This window comes from Macaca mulatta, chromosome 3 (assembly GCF_049350105.2).
Source record: "Macaca mulatta isolate MMU2019108-1 chromosome 3, T2T-MMU8v2.0, whole genome shotgun sequence".
NCBI lineage: Eukaryota > Metazoa > Chordata > Mammalia > Primates > Cercopithecidae > Macaca > Macaca mulatta.
In genome coordinates, this window is record NC_133408.1 from 132137379 (window position 1) to 132161457 (window position 24079).

The window sequence follows — 24079 nt, forward strand, 5'->3', positions numbered from 1 at the left end:
GCAATTCTGTCCTGAGTATTTATCCAAAGGAAAGGAAATCAGTGTATTAAAGTGATACCTGCACCCCCATTTTTATTGCAGCACTGTTCACAATAGCAAAGATATGGAATCAACCAAGTGTCTATCAGTGGTTGAATAGATAAAGAAAATATGGTATATATACACAATGGAATATTATTCAGCCATGAAAAAAGAATAAAATTCTGTCATGTGCAGCAACATGGATGGAACTGGAGGTCATTATGTTAAGTGAAATAAACCAGGCATAGAAAGACAAATATTACATGTTCTCACTCACATGTGGGAGCTAAAAACGTTTATCTCATGGGGGTAGAAAGTATAATGGAGTTACCAGAGGCTGGGAAGGTTATGTGTAGGGGTAGGGAGATGAAGAAGAGATGTTTAATAGGTACACACATACAGTTAGATAGAAGGAATAAGTTCTAACGTTCGATAACAGACTAGGATGATTATAGTTAACAATAATGCATTATATATTACAAAATAGCAAGAGAGGAGGGCTTGAAATGTTTCCAATACATAGTAATGATCAATGCTCAAGGTGATGAATATCCTAAATACCCTGACTTGATCATTGACATTCTATGGATGTAATAGAATACCACGCATACTCCATAAATGTGCATAATTATTATGTATTAATAAAAATATGTAACCTAATTGTAAATTGTTGTACTTTAGTGTTTAATAATGGCTAGTTTAATCAACTGGATCATGGGATTCCTGAAAAATTAACAGTTGGCTCTCATATGTTGGTAGGAGCTAACTGAAGCTCATCACTAAAAGTGTGAGAATATTTCAGAAAGAAAGTGGCTTCCTAAGGTCAAATACTGCTTCAGGGGACAGAAGGGAAATTACGGTGGATAAAAAGAAAAGTACCTTATGTACTTTATAGTATTTTATGTCTTTATTTGAACTGTCATAAATGTGAGATGGTAAGGATTCATATTAATGCAGAATCCCTAATGTGATAAAATTGATTTTAAGTACACTACAAAGTCTTAAGGATTCAAGAGAAAAATAGCTCTGCCTCTAAAGTGGTTTGGCAGAAATGACTCACGGTTGAGTAAGTCCAGTATATATTGATCTACTTTAACAAACTTTCTGTCATGTCTATCTGTAACAATACCGTTTATTGTCAGTAACAATACCTTTTATTGTCACGTGCTACATGTTCTAAGCATAATTTCAATGGCCATTGATTTCCCAGAACTACTAAAATCTTTTGCCACACAGAAGTAATGTAGGTTGTATAGTTTATTATCTTCTAATTCCATTGAATATTTTGAACAAATTTAGAATTACAAAACTGAAAATGCAGTACTTGGCACCATCACTTTACTGTGGAGATATAAAGCACCAGGATTTCTATTATAATGAAAATTGTTCCTCTGACATTTGGAAAACAATTTAGCACTAGACAGAAAACGAGTAATTTTGAGGTGGCCAGTTCTTTAGTACTAGGATCTGCAATTCGCAGAAGCATGCTGGTTTCCTAACCAGCCTTAAAACTCTTCCTTTGTTATAACCTTTCTAATCTAGCACATCTTTTTTTCCTATATTTTTGAAACATATGAAATGAGGAGGAAGGAACCCTAAGCTCACATAATTGTTGGACCTGACATTAGTGTCACCAGGGAAATACACAAGCAAAATTAAAATATATCTAGGTCTTCATCAGTTGAATTTTGTAAAATTCAAAAAGGACTTTTGTGTGCTGAAAAACTACTTATCATTGCTTGTATTTAAATTAATATTAAATTTATTAAAGTCAAAAATGTTAAAACCTAGTTTTTTAAGGCATTGGGTTCAACTAAAAAATAATGATTTTCCATTTATAAATAAAATAATTTTAAATCTCTTAAGAAAAGTCAAACACTTTTTTTTTGTTTTTTGAGATGGAGTCTCACTCTGTTGCCCAGGCTGGAGTGTGGTGACACAGTCTCTGCTCACTGCAACCCCCACCTCCCAGATTCAAATTATTCTCCTGACTCAGCCTCCCAAGTAGCTAGGATTACAGGTGTGTGCCTCCATGCATGGCTAATTTTTTGTATTTTTAGTAGAGATGGGGTTTCACCATGCTGGCCAGGCTGGTCTCAAACTCCTGACCTCAAGATCTGCCTGCCTCGGCCTCCCAAAGTGCTGGGATTACAGGTGTGAGCCACTGTGCCTGGCCTCAAATACTCTTTAACTAATCTTCCCCTAACAGTTTAAATTCCCCTGAACAAATAACCTGTTTATAAACTTATTTAATTAAGTTAACTTAAGCCAGTAGTTCTCAAACGTCTAGAGAGTTTATTAAAACACAAACTGCTGGACTCCATCCCTACAGTTTCTGATATAGTAGGTCTGAGGTTAAATATGCACATTTAACACTTTTCCAGATGATGCTGATGCTACTGATATGGGAACCACACTTGGAGAATTACAACCTTTATCATTTAAAAGCAACAAGTACAGATATAATGTATCTGACCTTCTTGAACACTTCAAACATAGACTGAGGTAGCCAAACAAAACACATCAGCAAGATCATTCTTAGTGCTTATCTCTTGTAAATCAAATTCTCTTAAACATTCAGGATCAGTTTACAGATTTAATAAAATTCTACACATGCTAAATCCAAGTCACAAATGTAACATAAATTACACATTTCAGATAAAAATCACATGTTCAGAATATCAGATACTCTAACAAGTTAGCTTTTACAAACACCTTAAATAACAAAATATGCAGGGCTTATCACAATGAATACAAACTTTATATTAGAGTTAATGTCTAAGATGGGCTGAGGTTACTAGATAGAATATTTTGGACTGTGAAATAATTACTTATGTTAAGGAAATACTCAGAAACAAAAGCATTGAGAAAATAAAATGACTCTTACTTTCAAACTTCAGATTTAAAAAGAATTAGTTTACCGAAGCAAAAATACAGCAATACTCTAAAAGTTACCAAGGTTATTCTGTTCATGGCAGAAAAGCAAAATTTTTTCCCCTTCATTTGATTAGTATCTCCTAGAATTATCACTATCTGTAGAAGTCAGCTATGCAAATTTCAGGGTCACATTTATTTTTGTAAGAGAATCAGTTTCACCTATTGCTAAAGATAGTACCTTTTTAAAGTTTTTATTTTAAATAGCAAAGTACTTTTTTTTTTTTTTTTCCTGACTGTGGTATATGATGTTGCAGCAGGACAAGGGATAAGTTCATCTTCTTCACTTATTGAGCAGCAGTTGGATACCAGGACGTGAAACATGGGCACTACATATTTCCTGGGTAAATTTACCTGTGCTAGAAGTGAACATGCCAACCCATTTCCTACAGTTCGGAATGGCCAGCTAGGTAAAGGGGGACACTAAGGCTGCATTTAAGGTAGGTCTTAGCTATGCAAGTCTGCAACATCATAGATCTCTAAGCATCTTCCAGTTTCAATCATGTTAAGATTTTATCTGATTCTTACTCTTATCTTCTGATATAATTTCATAGATTCTATACTCCATACCTTTCAGATTGCTGCTAATTTCCTTCACCAAGGATTCAACTAATCTCTTTACTATCTGAGTGCTTTTACATTCTTTTCTTATTTAAAAAAAACTGGGTCTAGACTATTTATTCATAGTTTTTACTATATAAATCAAGAATCAAAACTCCGTGAATTTACTAAAAGAAATGAAACCATAAAGAAAATAGTTCAACATAGCAACAGCAAAACAATAATTAATCTTATTTTACCTCTTGGAAAAAATACTTCATTTGTAATATGATTTAAGAAATATTAATAAATCTATGTAAAATACAAGATTAAAATTTGAAAGTGTTTCTAATGCCTTAGTTGGCACTCTAATGCTCATTTGGCATTTTTTCTTAAAACATTTTAACATTCTAGGGGTCGTTACATTAAAAGGATTACAACAGTATTTCCAGGTAGATTAGAAAAGTTTGGTATTTAGGCATAGCAGGTAGGGTGCTCAGCACTGAATATGGTAACTGTGATCTTGTTTTAATGGTAAAGATTAAATATATACATATATATGCAGCTATTAATAAGCAAAAATGAAAACATCAATTAAATATATATCAAATAAAAGATATATCAATTGAAACACAAAGTTGTTTCTTATTAAAACGAGCAGGAGCTGTTAGATAAACTTGGTAGGGAGATTGAAGTTGTGTCTCTTTTGAATCAAAAGCTGAATATATTGAAAAAAGATATATATTAATAACATTTGCAATAATACTGAATTATGTCAGGCATAATCTGCTCATGAAATCTATTCCTTTTTTTATAGTTTCTTTTTATTTTATTATACTTTAAGTTCTGGGGTCCATGTGCAGAATGTACACTTTTGTTATATTGGTATAAACATGCCATGGTGGTTTGCTACACCCATCAACCCATTACCTACATTAGGTATTTCTCCTAATGCTATCCCTCCCCTAGGCCCCCAAACCCCAACAGGCCCCAGTGTGTGATGTTCTCTTCCCTATGTCCATGTGTTCTCATTGTTCAACTCCCACTTATGAGTGAGAACATGTAGTGTTTGGTTTTCTATCCTTGTGATAGTTTGCTGAGAATGATGGTTTCCAGCTTCATCCATGTCCCTGCAAAGGACATGAACTCATCCTGTTTTATACCTGTGTAGTATTCCATGGTGTATATGTGCCACATTTTCGGAATCCAGTCTATGATGGACATTTGGGTTGGTTCCAAGTCTTTGTTATTGTGAATAATACTGCAATAAACATACATGTGCATGTGTCTTTATAGTAGAATGGTTTATAATCCTTTGTGTATATACCCAGTAATGGGATCGCTAGGTCAAATGGTATATCTAGTTCTAGTTCCTTGAGGAATTGCCACACTGTCATCCACAATGGTTGAACTAATTTACGCTCTCACCAACACTGTAAAAGCGCTCCTATTTCTCCACATCCTCTGCAGCATCTGTTGTTTCCTGACTTTTTAATGATCCCCATTCTAACTGGTGTGATATGGTATCTCATTGTGGTTTTGATTTGCATTTCTCTAATGACCAGTGATCATTAGCATTTTTTTATGTGTCTGTTGGCTGCATAAATGTCTTCTTTTGAGAAGTGTCTATTCATGTACTTTGCCCACTTTTTGATGGGGTTGCTTGTTTTTTTCTTGTAAATTTGTTTAAGTTCTTTGTAGATTCTGAATATTACCCCTTTGTCAGATACATAGACTGTAAAAAATTTCTCCCATTCTATAGGTTGTGTGTTGACTCTGATGATAGTTTCTTTTGCTGTGCAGAAACTCTTTAGTTTAATTAGATCCCATTTGTCAATTTTGGCTTTTGTTGCCATTGCTTTTGGTGTTTTAGATATGAAGTCTTTGCCCATGCCTATGTCCTGAATGGTATTGCCCAGGTCTTCTTCTAGTATTTTTGTAGTCCTGGGTCTTACATTTAAGTCTTTGATCCATCTTAAAGTGATTTTTGTATAAGGTGTAAGGAAAGGGACCAGTTTCAGTTTTCTGCTTATGGCTAGCCAATTTTCTCAACACCATTTATTAAATATGGAATCCTTTCCCCATTGCTTGTGTCAGGTTTGTCAAAGATCAGATGGTTGTAGATGTGTGGTGTTATTTCTGAGGCCTCTGTTCTATTCCATTGTTTTGGTACCAGTGCCAAATTGGTACTGGTTCCAATCTGTTTTGGTACTAGTACCATGCTGTTTTGGTTACTGTAGCCTTATAGTATAGTTTGAAGTCAGGTAGCGTGATGCCTCCAGCTTTGTTCTTTTTTCTTATGATTGTCTTGCCTATGCAGGCTCTTTTTTGGTTCCATATGAAGTTTAAAGTAGTTTTTTCCAATTCTACTAAGAAAATCATTGGTATCTTGATGGAGATAGCATTGAATCTATAAATTACTTTGGGCAATATGGTCATTTTCATGATATTGATTCTTCCTATCCATAAGCATGAAATGTTTTTCCGTTTGTTTGTGTCCTCTCTTATTTTCTCGAGCAATGGTTTGTAGTTCTCTTTGAAGAGGTCCTTCACATACCTTGTAAGTTGTATTCCTACGTATTTTATTCTCTTTGTAGCAATTTTGAATGGGAGCTCACTCGTGATTTGGCTCTCCGTTTGTCTGTTATTGGTGTGTAGGAATGCTTGTGATTTTTGCACATTGATTTTGTGTCCTGAGACTTTGCTGAAGTTGCTTGTTAGCATAAGGAGATTTTGGGCTGAGATGATGGGGTTTTCTAAATATACAATCATGTCATCTGCAAACAGGGACAATTTCACTTCTTCACTTCCTATTTGAATACCTTTTATTTTCTTGTCTGGCCTGATTGCCCTGGCCAGAACTTCCAATACTATGTTGAACAGTAGTGAGAGAGGGCATCCTTGTCTTGTGCCAGTTTTCAAAGGGAATGCTTCCAGTTTTTGCCCGTTAAGTATGGTATTGGCTGTGGGTTTGTCATAAATAGCTCTTATTATTTTGAGATATGTTCCATTGATACCTAGTTTATTGAGAGTTTTCAGAATGAAGGGCTGTTGAATTTTGTCGAAGGTCTTTTCTGCATCTATTGAGATAATCATATGGTTTTTGTCATTGGTTCTGTTTATGTGATGGATTATGTTTATTGATTTCTATATGTTGAACTACCCTTGCATCCCAGGGATGAAGCTGACTTGATCATGGTGGATAAGCTTTATGTTGTGCTGCTGGATTTGCTTTGCCAGTATTTTATTGAGGATTTCGCATTGATGTTCATCAGGCATATTGGCCTGAAATTTCCTTTTTTTGTTGTTTCTCTGCCAGGTTTTGGTATCAGGATGATGCTGTCCTCATAAGATGGGTTACGGGGGTAGCTTCCAAGATGGCCGAATAGAAACAGCTCTGGTCTGCAGGTCCCAGCATGATCGACACAGAAGATGGGTGATTTCTGCATTTCCAACTGAGGTACACAGTTTATCTCATTGGGACTGGTTGGACAGTGGGTGCCACCCGCAGAGGGTGAGCTGAAGCAGGGTAGGGTGTCGCCTCACTTGGGAAGCACAAGGGGTCAGGGAAATTCCCTTTTCTGGCCAAGGGAAGCCATGACACACTGTACTTTGAGGAATGGTACACTCCTGTCCAAATACTGTGCTTTTCCCACGGTCTTAGCAACCAACAGACCAGGAGATTCCCTCCTGTACCTGGCTTGGAGGTCCCAAACCCGTGGAGCCTTGCTCACTGCTAGTGCAGCAGTCTGAGATTGACCTGTGACACTGCAGCCTGGCACGGGGAGGAGCATCCACCACTGCTGAGGCTTGAGTAGATAAACAAAGTGGCTGGGAAGCTTGAACTGGGCAGATCCCACTGCAACTCAGCAAGATCTAACAACTCTCTAGACTCCACCTCTGTGGGCAGGGCATAGCTGAACAAAAGACAGCAGACAACCTCTGCAGACTTACGTCCCTGTCTGACAGCTCTGAAGAGAGCAGTGGTTCTCCCAGCATGGTGTTTGAGCTCTGAGAATGGACAGACTGCCTTCTCAAGTGGGTCCCTGACACACATGTAGCCTGACTGGGAGACACCTCCCAGTAGGGGCCAACAGACACCTCATACAGGCAAGTGCCCCTCTGGGACAAAGCAACCAGAGGAAGGATCAGGCAGTAGTATTTTATGTTCTGAAATATTTGCTGTTCTGCAACCTCCACTGGTGATACCCAGGCAAACAGGGTCTGGGGTGGACCTCCAACAAACTCCAATAGACCTGCAGCTGAGGCGCCTGACTGTTGGAAGGAAAACTAACAAACAGAAAGGAATAGCATCAAAATTAACAAAAAAACATCCACACCAAAACCCCATCTGTAGGTCGCCAACATCAAAGACCAAAGGTAGATAAAACCACAAAGACAGGGAGAAACTAGAGCAGAAAAGTTGACAATTCCAAAAGCCAGAGCACCTCTTCTCCTCCAAAGGATCACAGCTCCTTGCCATCAATGAATCAAAACTGGATGGAAAAGAAGTTCACATGTTTACAGAAGTAGGCTTCAGAAGGTCAGTAATAATAAACTTCTCTGAACTAAAGGAGCATGTTTTAACCCAAAGCAAGGAAGCTAAAAACCTTGAAAAAAAGTTAGACAAATTGCTAACTAGAATAAACAGTGTAGAGACGACCTTAAATGACCTGATGGAGCTGAAAACCACAGCACGAGAACTTTGTGATGCATGCACAGCTTCAGTAGCCGATTCGATCAAGTGGAAGAAAGGATCTCAGAGACTGAAGATAAAATTAATGAAGTAAAGTGAGAAGACAAGATTAGAGAAAAAAGAGTGAAAAGAAAAGAAGAAAGCCTCCAAGAAATGTGGGACTATGTGAAAAGACCAAATCTACATTTGATTGGTGTACCCAAAAGTGATGGAGAGAATGGAACCAAGTTAGAAAACACTCTTCAGGATATCATCCAGGAGAACTTCCCCAACCTAGCAAGGCAGGTCAACATTCAAATTCAGGAAATACAGAGAACACCACAAAGATACTCCTTGAGAAGAGCAACCCCAATACACATAATTTTCAGATTCACCAAGGCTGAAATTAGGGAAAAAAATATTAAGGGCAGCAAGAGACAAAGGTCAGGTTACCCACAAAGGGAAGCCCATCAAACTAACAGCAGATCTCTCAGCAGAAGCCCTACAAGCCCAAAGAGAGCGGGGGCCAATATTCAACTTTCTTAAAGAAGAGAATTTGCAGCCCAGAATTTCATATCCAACAAAACTAAGCTTCATAAGGGAAGGAGAAATAAAATCCTTTACAGGCAAGCAAATGCTGAGAGATTTTGTCACCACCGGGCCCACCTTACAAGAGCTCCTGAAGGAAGCACTAAACATGGAAAGCAACAACCAGTACCAGCCACTGCAAAAACATGCCAAATTGTAAACACATCAATGCTACTAAGAAACTGCATCAATTAATGGGCAAAATAACTAGCTAACATCATAATGACAGGATCAAATTCATACATAACAATATTAATCTTAAATACAAGTGGGCTAAATGCCCAATTAAAAGACACAGACAGCCAAATTGGATAAAGAGTCAAGATGTCTCAGTGTGCTGCATTCAGGAGACACATCTCAAGGGCAGAGGCACACGTAGGCTCAAAATGAAGGGATGGAGGAAGATCTACCAAGCAAATGGAAAGCAAAATAAATGAATAAATAAAAGCAGGGGTTGCAATCTTAGTCTCCGATAAAACAGACTTTAAATCAACAAAGATCAAAAGAGACAAAGAAGGCCACTACATAATGGTAAAGGGATTAAGTCGACAAGAAGAGCTAACTATCCTAAATATATATGCACCCAATATAGGAGCACCGAGATTCATAAAGCAAGTACTTAGAGACCTACAAAGAGACTTAGACTCCCACACAATAATAGTGGGTGACTTTAACACCCCACTGTCAATATTAGACAGATCAACAAGACAGGAGGTTAACAAGGATATCCAGGACTTGAACTCAGCTCTGAACCAAGCAGACCTAATAGACATCTACAGAACTGTCCACCCCAAATCAACAGAATATACATTCTTCTCAGCTTCACATTGCATTTATTCTAAAATTGACCACACAATTGGAAGTAAAACATTCCTCAGCAAATGTAAAACAACAGAAATCACAACAAACTGTCTCTTAGACCACAGTGCAATCAAATTAGAACTCAGGATTAAGAAACTCACTCAAAACTGCACAACTACATGGAAACTGAACAACCTGCTCATGAATGACTACTGGAGAAATAACGAAATGAAGGCAGAAATAAAGATGTTCTTTGGAACCAATCAGAACGAAGACACAATGTACCAGAATCTCTGGAACACATTTAAAGCAGTGTGTAGAGGGAAATGTATAGCTCTAAATGCCCACAAGAGAAAGCAGGAAAGATTTAAAATTGTCACCCTAACATCACAATTAAAAGAACTAGAGAAGCGAGAGCAAACAAATTCAAAACCTAGCAGAAGGCAAGAAATAACTAAGATCAGAGGAAAACTGAAGGAGATAGAGACACAAAAAATCTTTCAAAAAAATCAATGAATCCAGGAGCTGTTTTTTTTTTCTTATAAAAGATCAACACAATAGATACACCACTAGCAAGACTAATAAAGAAAAAAAGAGAGAAGAATCAAATAGACAAAATAAAAAGTGATAAAGGGTATATCATCACCATCCCACAGGAATACAAACTATCATCAGAAAATACTATAAACACCCCTACACAAATAAACTAGAAAATCTGAAAGAAATGGATATTTCCTGGACACGTACACCCTCCCAAGACTAAACCAGGAAGAAGTTGAATCTCTCGATAGGCCAATAACAGGTTCTGAAATTGAGGCAATAATTAATAGCCTACCAACCAAATAAAGTCCAGGACCAGATGGATTCACAGCTGAATTCTACCAGAGGTACAAAGAGGAGCTGATATCATTCCTTCTGAAACTATTCCAAACATTAGACAAAGAGGGAATCCTTCCTAACTCATTTTATGAGGCCAGCATATCCTGATACCAAAGTCTGGCAGAGACACAACAAAAAAAGAGAATTTTAGACCAATATCCCTGATGAACATTGATGCTCAAATCCTCAATAAAATACTGGTAAAGTGAATCCAGCAGCACATCAAAAAACATATCCACCATGATCAAGTCGGCTTCATCCCTGGGATGCAAGGCTGGTTCAACATACACAAATCAATAAACGTAATCCATCACATAAACAGAACCAACAACAAAAACCACATGATTATTTCAATAGATGCAGAAAAGGCCTTTGACAAAATCAACAGTCAACAGCTCTTCATGCTAAACACTCTCAATAAACTAGGTATCAATGGAACATATCTCAAAGTAATAAGAGCTATTTATGACAAACCCACAGCTAATATCATACTTAACGGGAAAAAACTGGAAGCATTCCCTTTGAAAACCAGCACAAGACAAGGATGCCTTCTCTCACTACTGTTCAACATAGTATTGGAAGTTCTGGCCAGGGCAATCAGGCAAGACAAAGAAATGAAGAGTATTCAATATAATAGTTAGGAAAACAGGAAGTCAAATTGTTCCTTTTGCAGATGACATGATTGTATATTTAGAAAACCCCATTGTCTCAGTCCAAAATCTCCTTATGCTGATAAGCAACTTCAGCAAAGTCTCAGGAAGCAAAATCAATGTGCAAATATCACAAGCATTCCTATACACCAACAACAGATAGAGAGCCAAATCATGAGTGAATTCCCATTCACAATTGCTACAAAGAAAATAAAATACGTAGGAATACAACTTACAAGGGATGTGAAGGACCTCTTTAAGGAGAACTATGAACCATTGCTCAACGATATAAAAGAGGACACAAACAAACGGAAAAACATTTCATGCTCATGGATAGGAAGAATCAATATCATAAAAATGGCCATACTGCCCAAGGTGATTTATACATTCAGTGCCATCCCCATCGAGTTACCAATGGCTTTCTTCACAGAATTGGAAAAAACTACTTTAAAGTTTATATGGACAAAAAAGAGTCTGCATAGCCAAGACAATCCTAAGCCAAAAGAACAAAGCTGGAGGCATCACGCTACCTGACGTCAAACCATACTACAAGGCTATAGTAACCAAAACAACATGGTACTGGTACCAAAACAGATATATAGACCAATGGAACAGAACAGAGACCTCAGAAATAACACCACACATCTACAACCTTCTGATCTTTGGCAAATCTGACAAAAACAAGCACTGGGAAAGGATCCCCTATTTAATAAATGGTGCTTGGAAAACTGGCTAGCCATAGGTAGAAAGCTGAAACTGGATCCCTTCCTTACACCTTATGTAAAAATTAATTGAAGATGGATTAAAGACTTAAATGTAAGACCTAAAACTATAAAAACCCTAGAAGAAAACCTAGGCAATACCATTCAGGACATGGGCATGGTAAAGGACTTCATGACTAAAACACCAAAAGCAATGGCAACAAAAGCCAAAATTGACAAATGGGATCTAATTAAACTAAAGAGTTTCTGCACAGCAAAAGAAACTACCATCAGAGTCAACAGGCAACCTACAGAATGGGAGAAAGTTTTTGCAATCTACCCATCTGACAAAGGGCTATTATCCAGAATCTACAAAGAACTTAAACAAATTTACAAGAAAAAAACAAGCAACCCCATCAAAAAGTGAACAAAATATATGAACAGACACTTGTCAAAAGAAGACATTTATGCAGCCAACAGACACATAAAAAAATTCTCATCATCACTGGTCATCAGAGAAATGCAAATCAAAACCACAATGCGATACCATCTCACACCAATAAGAATGGCAATCATTAAAAAGTCAGGAAACAACAGATGCTGCAGAGGATGTGGAGAAATAGGAGCGCCTTTACAGTGTTGGTGGGAGTGTAAATTAGTTCAACCATTGTGGAAGACAGTGTGGCAATTCCTCAAGGAACTAGAACTAGAAATACTATTTGACCCAGTGATCCCATTACTGGGTATATACCCAAAGGACTATAAATCATTCTACTATAAAGACACATGCACATGTATGTTTATTGTGGCACTATCCACAATAGCAAAGACTTGGAATCAACCCAAATGTCCAGCAATGATAAACTGGATTAAGAAAATGTGGCACATATATACCATGGAATACTACACAGGTATAAAACAGGATGAGTTCATGTCCTTTGCAGGGACATGGATGAAGCTGGAAACCATTCTCAGCAAACTATCACAAGGATAGAAAACCAAACACCACATGTTCTCACTCATAGGTGGGAGTTGAACAATGAAAACACATGGACACAGGGCAGGGAACATCACATACCAGGGCCTCTTGGGGAGGGGGAGGGCTGGGGGAGGGATAGCATTAGGAGAAATACCTAATGTAAATATCGAGTTGGTGGGTGCAGCAAACCAACGTGGCACATGTATACCTATGTAACAAACCTGCATGTTGTGCACATGTACCCGAGAACGTAAAGTATAATTTAAAAAATATTTTTAAAATAACAAATAAAAATAAATAAATTGGGTTAGGGAGGATTTCCTCTTTTTCTATGGTTTGGAATAGTTTCAGAAGGAATGATACCAGCCACTCTTTGTACCTCTGATAGAATTCGGCTGTGAATCTGTCCGGTGCTGGACTTTTTTTGGTTGGTAGGCTATTAATTACTGCCTCAATTTCAGAACCTGTTATTGGTTTATTCAGGGATTTGACTTCCTCCAGGTTTAGACATTGGAGGGTGTATGTGTCCAGGAATTTATCTATTTCTTCCAGATTTTCTAGTTTATTTGCATAGAGGTGTTTATAGTATTCTCTGACAGCAGTTTGTATTTCTGTGGGATCAGTGGTGATATCCTCTATATCATTTTTTATTGCATCTATTTGATTCTTCTCTCTTTTCTTCTTTACTAGTCTGGCTAGAGGTCTATTTTGTTGATCTTATCTAAAAACGAGCACCTGGATTGATTGTTTTTTTTTTTTGAAGCGTTTTTTTGTGTCTCTATCTCCTTCAGTTTTCCTCTGATCTTAGTTATTTCTTGCCTTCTGCTAGGTTTTGAATTTGTTTGCTCTCGCTTCTCTAGTTCTTTTAATTGTGATGTTAGGGTGACAATTTTAAATCTTTCCTGCTTTCTCTTGTGGGCATTTAGAGCTATACATTTCCCTCTACACACTGCTTTAAATGTGTTCCAGAGATTCTGGTACATTGTGTCTTCGTTCTGATTGGTTCCAAAGAACATCTTTATTTCTGCCTTCATTTCGTTATTTCTCCAGTAGTCATTCATGAGCAGGTTGTTCAGTTTCCATGTAGTTGTGCGGTTTTGAGTGAGTTTCTTAATCCTGAGTTCTAATTTGATTGCACTGTGGTCTAAGAGACAGTTTGTTGTGATTTCTGTTCTTTTACATTTGCTGAGGAGTGTTTTACTTCCAATTGTGTGGTCAATTTTAGAATAAATGCAATGAGGTGCTGAGAAGAATGTATACTCTGTTGATTTGGGGTGGACAGTTCTGTAGATGTTTATTAGGTCCACTTGGTCCAGAGCTGAGTTCAAGTCCTGAATATCCTTGTTAATTTTCTGCCTCGTTGATCTGTCTAATATTGACAATGAGGTGTTAAAGTCACCCACTATTATTGTGTGGGAGTCTAAGTCTCTTTGTAGGTCTCCAAGAACTTCCTTTATGAATCTGAGTCCTCCTGTATTGGGTGTGTATATATTTAGGATAATTAACTCTTCTTGCTGCATTGATCCTTTTACCATTATCTAGTGGCCTCCTTTGTCTTTTTTGATCTTTGTTGGTTTACAGTTTGTTTTATCAGAGATTAGGATTGCAACTCCTGCATTTTTTTAAAATTTCCATTTGCTTGGTAAATTCTCCTCCATCCCTTTATTTTGAGCTTATGTATGTCTTTGCACATGAGATGTGTCTCCTGAATACAGTACACTGATGGGTCTTGACTCTTTATCCAATTTGGCAGTATGTGTCTTTTAATTGGGACATCATCCCATTTACATTTAAGGTTAATATTGTTATATGTGAATTTGATCCTGTGATTATGATGCTATCTGGTTATTTTGCCTGTTAGTTGATGCAAAGAGAAAAGATATATATGAATAACATTTGTAATAATACTGAATTATATCAGGCATAAACTGCTCATGAAATCCATTCTTGTTTTTAAAAACAGGCACTGTTTTTAGATTATGTAAATAACATAATTAACTATCAAATATTACTTTTTTAGGGAATTTAGAACAGAAGAAAATACAAAGTAACATTTTTTATTAGTTTTAAAGAAATCAGATGGCTCATGTCATCTAAGACAAAAATCCCTACCTTAGATCACCATCGAAGAATGAACCAAACCTTTAGATTTGAAATTCCCATTCATCAAACATATTTCTCTGCATGAGTTTTAACAATAATTGCATAAATGTATGATTTAAATCACTAACTTCACGAGAAAAAATATGTTCCACTTTTCTGCAATGAAGTTGGTTCCCAGATATTAAAGTGATGTTCTAGGCAGCTACATTCCTAAAATTGTGGAGTTGGAAAACATATTTCAGGAAAGGGTCTCTGTCTTAAAACTTAGAGAAAATGAATTAACATTGTCGTGTTCTCTTTGTTCAGTGAATGTTGACAGTATGAGTGAAGAACTAAAAATGGAAGCTGTAGATCAGTGATGCAATATAATACTGGAAACGGAACATCAGACTCTTAGAAAATCAAATTTATTATAAATATCTCTAAAACCCTTTTCTTGGGGCCAGGCATGGTGGCTCACACAATTCCACTACTTTGGGAGCCTGAGGTGGGAGGGTTGGTTGAGGCCAGGAGTTCAACCTGGGCAACATAGTGAGATCCCCATCCCTCCAAAAATAAAAATAAGAAATTATCTGGGCTTGATGGCAGGTGCCTGTAGTCCTAGCTACTTGGGAGGCTGAGGTGGGAGGATCAATTAAGCCCAGGAGTTTGAGGTTGCAGTGAGCTATGATGGTACCACTGCACTCCAACTTGGGTGACAGAGTGAGACCTGCCTCTAAAAAGTAAAATAAAATAAAGTAAAATATTTTTAAACAAAAAATTATGATATCTTTTCACGTTTAGAACATATCTTTGTGAATCACTTTTTTTCCATTTTAAATAAAACTAACTTTTGCCTCCAATTAAAGAATCCAAGGCAAAAATTTTATGATAGATACCAAACCCAAGACTGGCAGCTAGAAACAGAAGAAAAGGTATCAGATTTCCACTTCCAAATTTCAGTCATGAATTATAAAGGAATGTAATAACTAAGATATTTCCATTTCTCACAATCATATTTAAAATGTCTCCGACATAATACATGTATGCTGGGTCCATGTCTATAAGGATGTAAGCTTGTTTTCTCTTCCTGCTGCTCTTTCTAAACTCTGCTTTTTCCTTCCCCTACCCCCAAAATCAATGAATCTAACTTACTTAGAAGCCAACTTGTAAAGCAAAATTCTCCATATCCAAAAACCAGAGGCAACTCAGACCTCAGAAGAGGATGGAAGAGTGAAAAGAGAGACTAGCACAAGAGGGAGAGGAAAGAGTGGAGTGCCTGAGTTCTAGAAAGGGAGGGAAGAAGATGGTCCATTACAAGACCCAGGGAACAGTGTGGAAGGGGCTCTGTGCCCAGCAGGAGTAGAGTGAGTTCCATCAGTTGCCAGCCCATCAGACCACCATCCAATGAACCTGAGGGCAAAGCAAGCTGCCAGAACAAGGGCTGGACACTTGACTATCTTGTGAGGAGGAAGGGAGAATCTCATTTCTTCTTCTTCTTCTTCTTCTTTTTTTTTTTTTTTTTTTGAGATGGAGCCTCACTCTGTCACCCAGGCTGGAGTGCAGTGGCAAGATCTGGGCTCACTGCAAGCTCTGCCTCCTGCGTTCACGCCATTCTCCTGCCTCAGCCTCCTGAGTAGCTGGGACTACAGGTGCCCACCACCATGCCCGGCTAATTTTTGCATTTTTAGTGGAGATGGGGTTTGCCCATGTTAGCCAGGATGGTCTTGATTTACTGACCTCGTGATCTGCCCGCCTTGGCCTCCCAAAGTGCTGGGATTACAGGCATGTACCACCACGCCTGGCCTCTCACTTCTTAATAAGAACTGCACAGAACCCATTTGAAATTTCCCTAGTAGCCCAGCAGGGAGAGATACATTATTTCTACTTCAATACGTGACTGTGATATGGTGCACACTTTCACTACAGTCTGGTAAAAATAAATTAAATGTGAGTATAATTTTGGCAGTCAATAATTTTTCTTGTAGGTGTATGTAATTTGGCTTACCCTGTACCATTTTTGTTGATTTGAACTACTTGACTGTTTAGAGTCATACATTGCCAATTAAGTTATACCATATGATATGGTTTGGCTGTGTCCTATCCAAATCTTATCTTGAATTCCCACATGTTGTGGGAGGGACCTGGTGGGAGGTAATTAAATCATGGGGGCAGGTCTTTCCCTTGTTGTGCTCGTGATAGTGAGTAAGTCTCATGAGATCTGATGGTTATTATAAGGGGAAGTTTTCCTGCACAAGCTCTTTTTGCTTGCTGCCATCCATGTAAAACGTGATTTGCTCCTCCTTGTCTTCCACCATGATTGTGAGGCTTCCCCAGCCACGTGGAACTGTAAATCCAATTAAACCTCTTTCTTTTGCAAATTGCCCAGTCTTGGGTATGTATTTATAGCAGTGTGAAGAAAGATTAATACACATATGTTTAAAGAGAATTTATTTAATATAGATACATGCTATTCAGAAGTTGAGTATACTTTAAATGATCTTGAGTTAGATTTTTAAATTAGTTATTGCAATGTGATTACTTTGAGCTTTTCAATGACAAGAATTTTAAAAAATACTATGAGAAAGTATAACATATACTTTCTGTTATGGTCTTTCTGTTGATAATGCCAGAAAGACAAAAAACAAATGATTAATAGTGGTTGTCTGTGGAGGTGAGAATCAAACTAGGAAGAAGTAGGGCAGGGGATTATTGCATTTTTAGTGCGAGTCTTTCTCTACTATTTTAAAAAATTTAGGGTAACATGATAATTGGGTAGTTCATCATGCCATATCTCTAAATGTTCATTTTATTTAGTAAGAAAATAAATAATTTTCTACTTTTTCAAAGTTTCAACAAAAAAATCAACATCTTTCTAAATTTGGGAATTCAGCATTAAAAATTAATCTATAGATATTATACATACTTTACTTGATTTTAATAAATTATATAATATATAATACAGATAATATAACTTCATGTATTTTATTAAATTATATATTTAACCCAAATGACTAATATTCAATAATATATGTATTTAATAAATATGTTTTCTAAAAGTTGTTTTATTCTTAAACGTTTCTTTTAAATAGCTGGCTTTTAAAACTGTTCTTGTTTAATATTAATTGAATAAATTTGAATAGAGAGAATACTTCAGTTGTTGGGAGTGTGGTAGACAGTAATGGGAAGACATGTAGGAAGGCTTACTGTGAAATTTGTTTAAAGAAAGAAACATTCTCAGGAAGACAAAGGAGTCTAAAAGATTTTTACTCAAGTAATCATTTTTATACAAAGCTGTAAACTCACTTGGTCAGAATTTAGTGTCATTTTTTTCTTAGCTTCTTAATGATTGCTACCATTCACAGGTTGTTGCCCAACACAGTGCTATGCCCATTACATGCATTAAGTAATTACATGTGATTATGTGCATTTTATGTAAACACTCATATCATTGCTTGTGTTTTATTTCCATCTTACAGATGATGAAAAGGAAGATAAGAGACATCAGAAACTTGATTAAGGGTCCAAAGCTGTAAGTGGTGAAACAGGATGTAACGCTGGGTCTGTTTGGCTTCAAAGACCCTTCTCTCCACTATGCTGTCTCCTTGCCAGGGTCACCAGGATTTATTCTTGTGGGGAAGCCCAGAAGATCTAAAGTCCACCCTAGTTCTTTGGCCCTTTGCCAATCTTCTCTAAGAAGAGAAGTTTCCCTGCTTTCCAAGTGTAACTCCTCCATCTGAGCCCCTGATTGGAATTTCTTGTCACTTCACTGGGAGCTTTCTGCATGATGTTCTGATTCTCTTAGATTTTGTTATTCTCTCTTCCTGGATTCCTTCCCCTCAGTCTACACACATGCTTAAATTTCACCTATTGTACAAGAGCAAACATCCCACTCCCTTCCATGCCTGCTTCTCCCTCCTTAAGTCCTTACTGCCCCACCCCAACCACTCTTTTAAATGTACTTGGATAAGAACCTTGTCTTATTATTCTCTGGTTTGTAAGTAACTGGAACATAAAAACAATAACTACAATGATAAACTTCAGTTTTATAGGCTTTTACTAGATGCCAGGTGTTGTATAAAACACAGACATTATGATTTTATAGATGTTCGATAAACATGTTGAATTGGCAGGCTCCCTTCCCACATTCTTAGCTGTATGCCTCTCTCCTGATGCTCAGTGTCTGACAGTCACTCCGATGTGATTTGGCCAATGCGGTGGAGCCTTCTGCCCTCAGTGCCTGGCTCTTGGTAATCAAATAGGGGAAACAAAACTATTTCCCAGAACGTTTCTGCCGGTATTTACAGCTTTTGCTATGGGAACTATATGTTCCAGCATGTGTTGTGTGACTGAAAATAGCTTTCTGCCTAATTGTTTTCTGAAGGTCACAATCCCCAGATGAAGAAAGGGACTGATTCTTTTAAGATATTTATGCAAAAAACGTTTACTCCAAAGTATGAGTTAAAGAGTATAAATGGCACTTGGGGATACAAAGGTGAATAAGATATCGTGAGAAGGAATTTTAACAAGAGTAAATTGATGGGGTTGGCAATCAGAAAAATGGGAAAAGCACAATGGCTACCTCAAAAGACAGTGCCTGTGACTGGCCAATAGACTTTGACTTTCTGAAATGGAGAGCAAAACAGTGGCATAAAAACTAAAGACATTCCCTCTATTGAAAGCAGGCCAGTTTGCTCAGTTTCTGAAGTACAGAATGGGTTGTCTGCCAAATATGTCTTCAATTCAGTTCTAGTGGACTTAATAAACATTTCTCCCACATTCTGATAAACGTCCTGGTTATTAGTGAGTTTCTGAATCATCGTCTTCCTTGTCTTAATTGACATTATATTACTAAATCAACTGGGAAAGGATGGGTTATTGGTTACCTACACAGCATATAGTAAAATTAGGTTCATATTTCACATCAAACACATACATGAATTCCAGATGGATTAAAGATCTAAATGTGGAAAGCAAAATTAAAACATCTAGCATGAAGTATAGAAGAGAATATTTATAACCTTCAATAGAGTAATGCTTTCTAAACAAGACATGCAAAGAACAAACCATAAAGGGAAAGATTAATGGTGTCAAAATTAAAACTTTTGCACATCAAAAGATGCCTTTTAAAAATGAAAAGACAAACCATGGATAGGGAAAAGATATTCACTAATAGATTCACCGGCACCTATTACCAGTGAAAAATTGGTACCCAGGATATATAATAGAACTTCTACAAATCAGCAAGAAAAATGGTGAAGAAGTCAATAGGAAAATGGGCAAAGGTTTTGAATAGGTAAGTCACTAATGAGAAAACCCAAAAGCCAATAAATATCTGAAATGATGCTCAGTCTCCCTAGTAATCAGGTAAATGCAAATTAATACAATGAGATAGAATTTCATACCTGTAATATTAGCAAAAATAAAAACATCTCACAATACTGAGCATTGTTAAGGATGTGGAGCTGAAGTAACTTGGATGCATCACTAGTGGGAACATAAAACTGCAACTTCGCAGTGAGCCGAGATTGTGCCACTGCACTCCAGCCTGGGCAACAGAGCAAAACTCTGTCTCAAAATAACAGTAATAATAACTGTGCAACTTTGGAAATCCATCTGGCCATATCTAGTAAGTTAAAGGTGCTCTTGTCTTCCTGCCCTCTGTATGTAGCAAAGAAACTCCCAAGTGCGGTACAAAATTCAAAACCTAAATTTCCATGATTGTAAAAGTGAGTAAATGAATCTTTGTATATTTTCAAATAATAGAGAATTGTACAATATTAAAATAAATGAACTAGATGAGCACTATGTATCAACAGAGATGAAACTCAAAAATGCAATGTTAAGGGGAAAAGCAAGTTGTAGAAGAATGATAAAAGCATGCAAGGATATTATAAATTTCTGGGGTATGTGGGATGGAAATGGTATGGGGCAGAGATGCAAATGGGGCTTCAATGTTATATATTAAGTATATTTTATTTCTTTACAAAAATATGAAGCAAACGTGATAAAGCATTGGCAAAGCTGTGGGAGGTATATACTTAATGCATTAAATATTCACTTTAAAAGAAAAAATAAAAAGCTTTAGCATCTGACAGACCTGATTTCAGACTGTGGCTAAAGACTGGCTGTCACAGCTCTCCAAACTTAGGCAAGTTACTTACTTCTCTTAGTGTTAATTGCTTTACTACACATGTATGTTCTCATACTTGTCTGATAATTCATATATATATATATGTATATGGTGTTTTTCTTTTTTTTATTATACTTTAAGTTCTAGGGTACGTGTGCACAACGTGCAGGTTTGTTACATATGTATACATGTGCCATCTGATAATTCTTATATGTGAAGGATTTGTGGTTCTGATTCTAAGGTCTGGTGCCTGTTTTCTTGTTAGCTCTCATTCATGTTTGTTTGTGAGTATTGTGGTTTTTGACAGTGAGTTACAGTTTCTTGGAACTTTATGGAAATTCTTGGAAGCCCAAATTTAAGGTGTTTTCTTCCTTGGAGAACATATGTTTGTGTCTGCCGGATGCCTGAGGCCACTGCTAACTCAGAGCCACTTTAAATTCTTGCCCTGAGGGTTTTTCTTTTTCCAAAGTACTCTGATAGTGCTGTTTTGGGGCTGAGAACCTACTGAGAGAGTATTTTGTGGTTATAAATTCTCATAGATGTTTTTTCTGCTTCGCTCAGTATCAAGGTTTGAGGCAATCGGTTTTTTTGTGGCTCCCTGGGAAGCTGGCTATTTCTAACTTACATTACCACTGAACATGTGGCCCCAGGGGAGCTCAACTTAAACGTGGAAGAGTGGTGATCTCTCATACTCCCATCTTGTGTGGATTTGGGTTTTAGGTCCTGTCTGGTGCATCCATAGAAACCATTAAGAATAGAAGCTCAAGTTCATTTGGGTTAAATTAGAATCCTCAAAGTAAAACCTGGTTTCATTTCTCTGCTTAATTCTCTGATTCTTACTTTCACTTATTCTGCCTTTGAAAATTCCTCTTTCTTGACAACTCTTCATTGTATTTTTAACAGTTTTCTTCCCCTTTTGTTTAATCCAGCAATTTTTCTTTTTAAATTTTAGTTGTGTGTTTTCTAAAAATATTCTCATAGGAGAATTGAAGTAAAACTTTATGACTAAAAATAATTCTGTGTGGCTGCAAAACTCATGCCCCTAGCCATGCTAGTAGATTGCCTCGCACTGCACCAGACATTGAAAAGAAGGAAAAAGACAAAGGCATAACCTCCCTTTCCTCTTTTTTTTTTTTTTTTTTTTTAGACAGAGTCTCGCTCTGTCGCCAGACTGGAGTGCAGTGGTGCGATCTTGGCTCACTGCAACCTCCACCTCCCTGGTTCAAGTGATTCTCCTGCCTCAGCCTCCGGAGTAGCTGGGACTATAGGCGCCCGCCACCAGACCTGGCTAATTTTTGTATTTTTAGTAGAGACAGGTTTTCACCATGTTGGTCAGGATGGTCTCAATCTCTTGACCTCGTGATCCGCCCACCTCAGCCTCCCAAAGTGCTGGGATTACAGGCTTAAGCCACCGTACCTGGCTCATTTGTTCTTTTAAAATAATTCCATAATTTCTTTTAAACCACAAAGTTGGCAAAGTGTTGAAGCTAGGTGACAGGTACAATGGGGTTTATTATACTACACTGTCTAACTTTGTGTCTGAGAATTTTCACAATAAAAAATCATAAACAGAGAAAAAGAGAATCAGATGTTTAAGGCATTTGATCACAAAATGGCTCCCTTTCCCATTCCCTCAAAGTGTTGTCTGATCTCGGCTCTTATAGCCTCCAACCAAAATGTTGACCCCTTCTGCTCTCAGTACATATAAATATAGGAAAATAAAAATAAAAATTATAGTTTACCTGTAGCTATTATTTATTGTCTTTACTCTGCCTCAGGTGGCCCAGTAAGTAGGCATCATTAATATCTCCATTTATTGATGAGGAAACAGACACTTAACTAGGTTAAAAGTAATTTTTTGATAATGGTATACTCCATCATTGTTGGAGCCACTAACTAAAACCTTATGACTAAAAATCATTCTGTCTGGCTGCAAAACTCATGCCCCCCGCCATGCCAGTAGATTGCTTCCCACGGCACCATCCATTGAAAAGAAAGAAAAAGACAAAGGCATGAGCTCCCTTTCCTCCGTCTGGAACTTTTCATGTCTTGTCTTCCTTACAGCTCAGAAGAGGAGTTAGTTCTCCTTTCCCCTTCCCTATTCTGCATTTACACTGCCTGCAGTTTCCCAGGCTCTCTCCTCACCTCTCCCACCTTCTAGGCCTGATTCATCACTTCCTTTTAGGAATTTTCTATTGGCTATTCCAGCAACCATCTCTGTGGCCATATCTTTTTCATGCCCATAGCCAGTACCCAAAGCTAGGCACGGGGCCTTGAGTACTTTGATAACCTCCTAACCAGTTTCCTTCCTCTAATATCTTCTTTGTCCAGTGTAATCTGTGTTTCACACAGGTGAGTTACCCTAAAACATTGCATTGTGTTGACCTTGTTCAAAAACTTTTGATTCATCCTCGAACCTATGACTGGAATGACAAACTCATATCACAGAGGAGCCTCTCCTTGCCCCACACCTAACTCTTATCCCAGTGCATAGCACTAACAGACCATAGCACTCTCCTCTCACACTCAGTGTTCTTGAAAATCTCATCCAGCAGAGGTGCACATGAAGCCTTGAAGGTAAACTATGCTGTATAGTCAAGGCCTTCCCCATAAACCATTTCATTATTAGGGTGAAGTCTCACTGGAAATTTACAAGAACCTTCTGTTCTAGCTAAACTGCTCTATTCAGGGTCCCAAGAGCATGTGTGGCACTTTCTCACCTTGGCATCTGCCCTTTGTCCATGCCGTTTCTCTAACTTCATTTTTCACACCATCTTCTCTACCTACTGAACCCTCTCCCAACAAGGTCCAGCTCAGACTTCAACCTCTACAAATCCCCCTCGATTGCCTCAATTGGACATGCCCTTTCTCTCCTTTAAGCCCTTCCCTGTTGTCTGGTTCCCATCTTACTGTCTGGCAGTGACCACTTAGTAATCTGACTGTCTTTCTTACTGCATCTTTTTGTTTCTTAAACCCTGTAGCTCATAGAATGATGCAGTTGGGAGGATGTTATAAACATAATCTCATGTTCTTAACTTCCCAGGTAAGAAAACGAAAGTGCAGAGAGGTTAAGGGATTTACCCATGGCGACTCCAT

General features: G+C 37.5%; 1 long non-coding RNA gene across 1 annotated transcript in view; it reads left to right on the forward strand.

The window, feature by feature from the left end:
• LOC144339899 (uncharacterized) overlaps positions 1–19639 on the forward strand; it is a 45694-nt gene extending 26055 nt beyond the window's left edge. The window contains exons 2-3 of the long non-coding RNA XR_013415475.1: positions 6815–6955; positions 18330–19639. This is a non-coding gene — a long non-coding RNA (uncharacterized LOC144339899). The remainder of the gene's footprint in view (positions 1–6814; positions 6956–18329) is intronic.
• The last annotated feature ends 4440 nt before the right edge of the window (positions 19640–24079 follow it).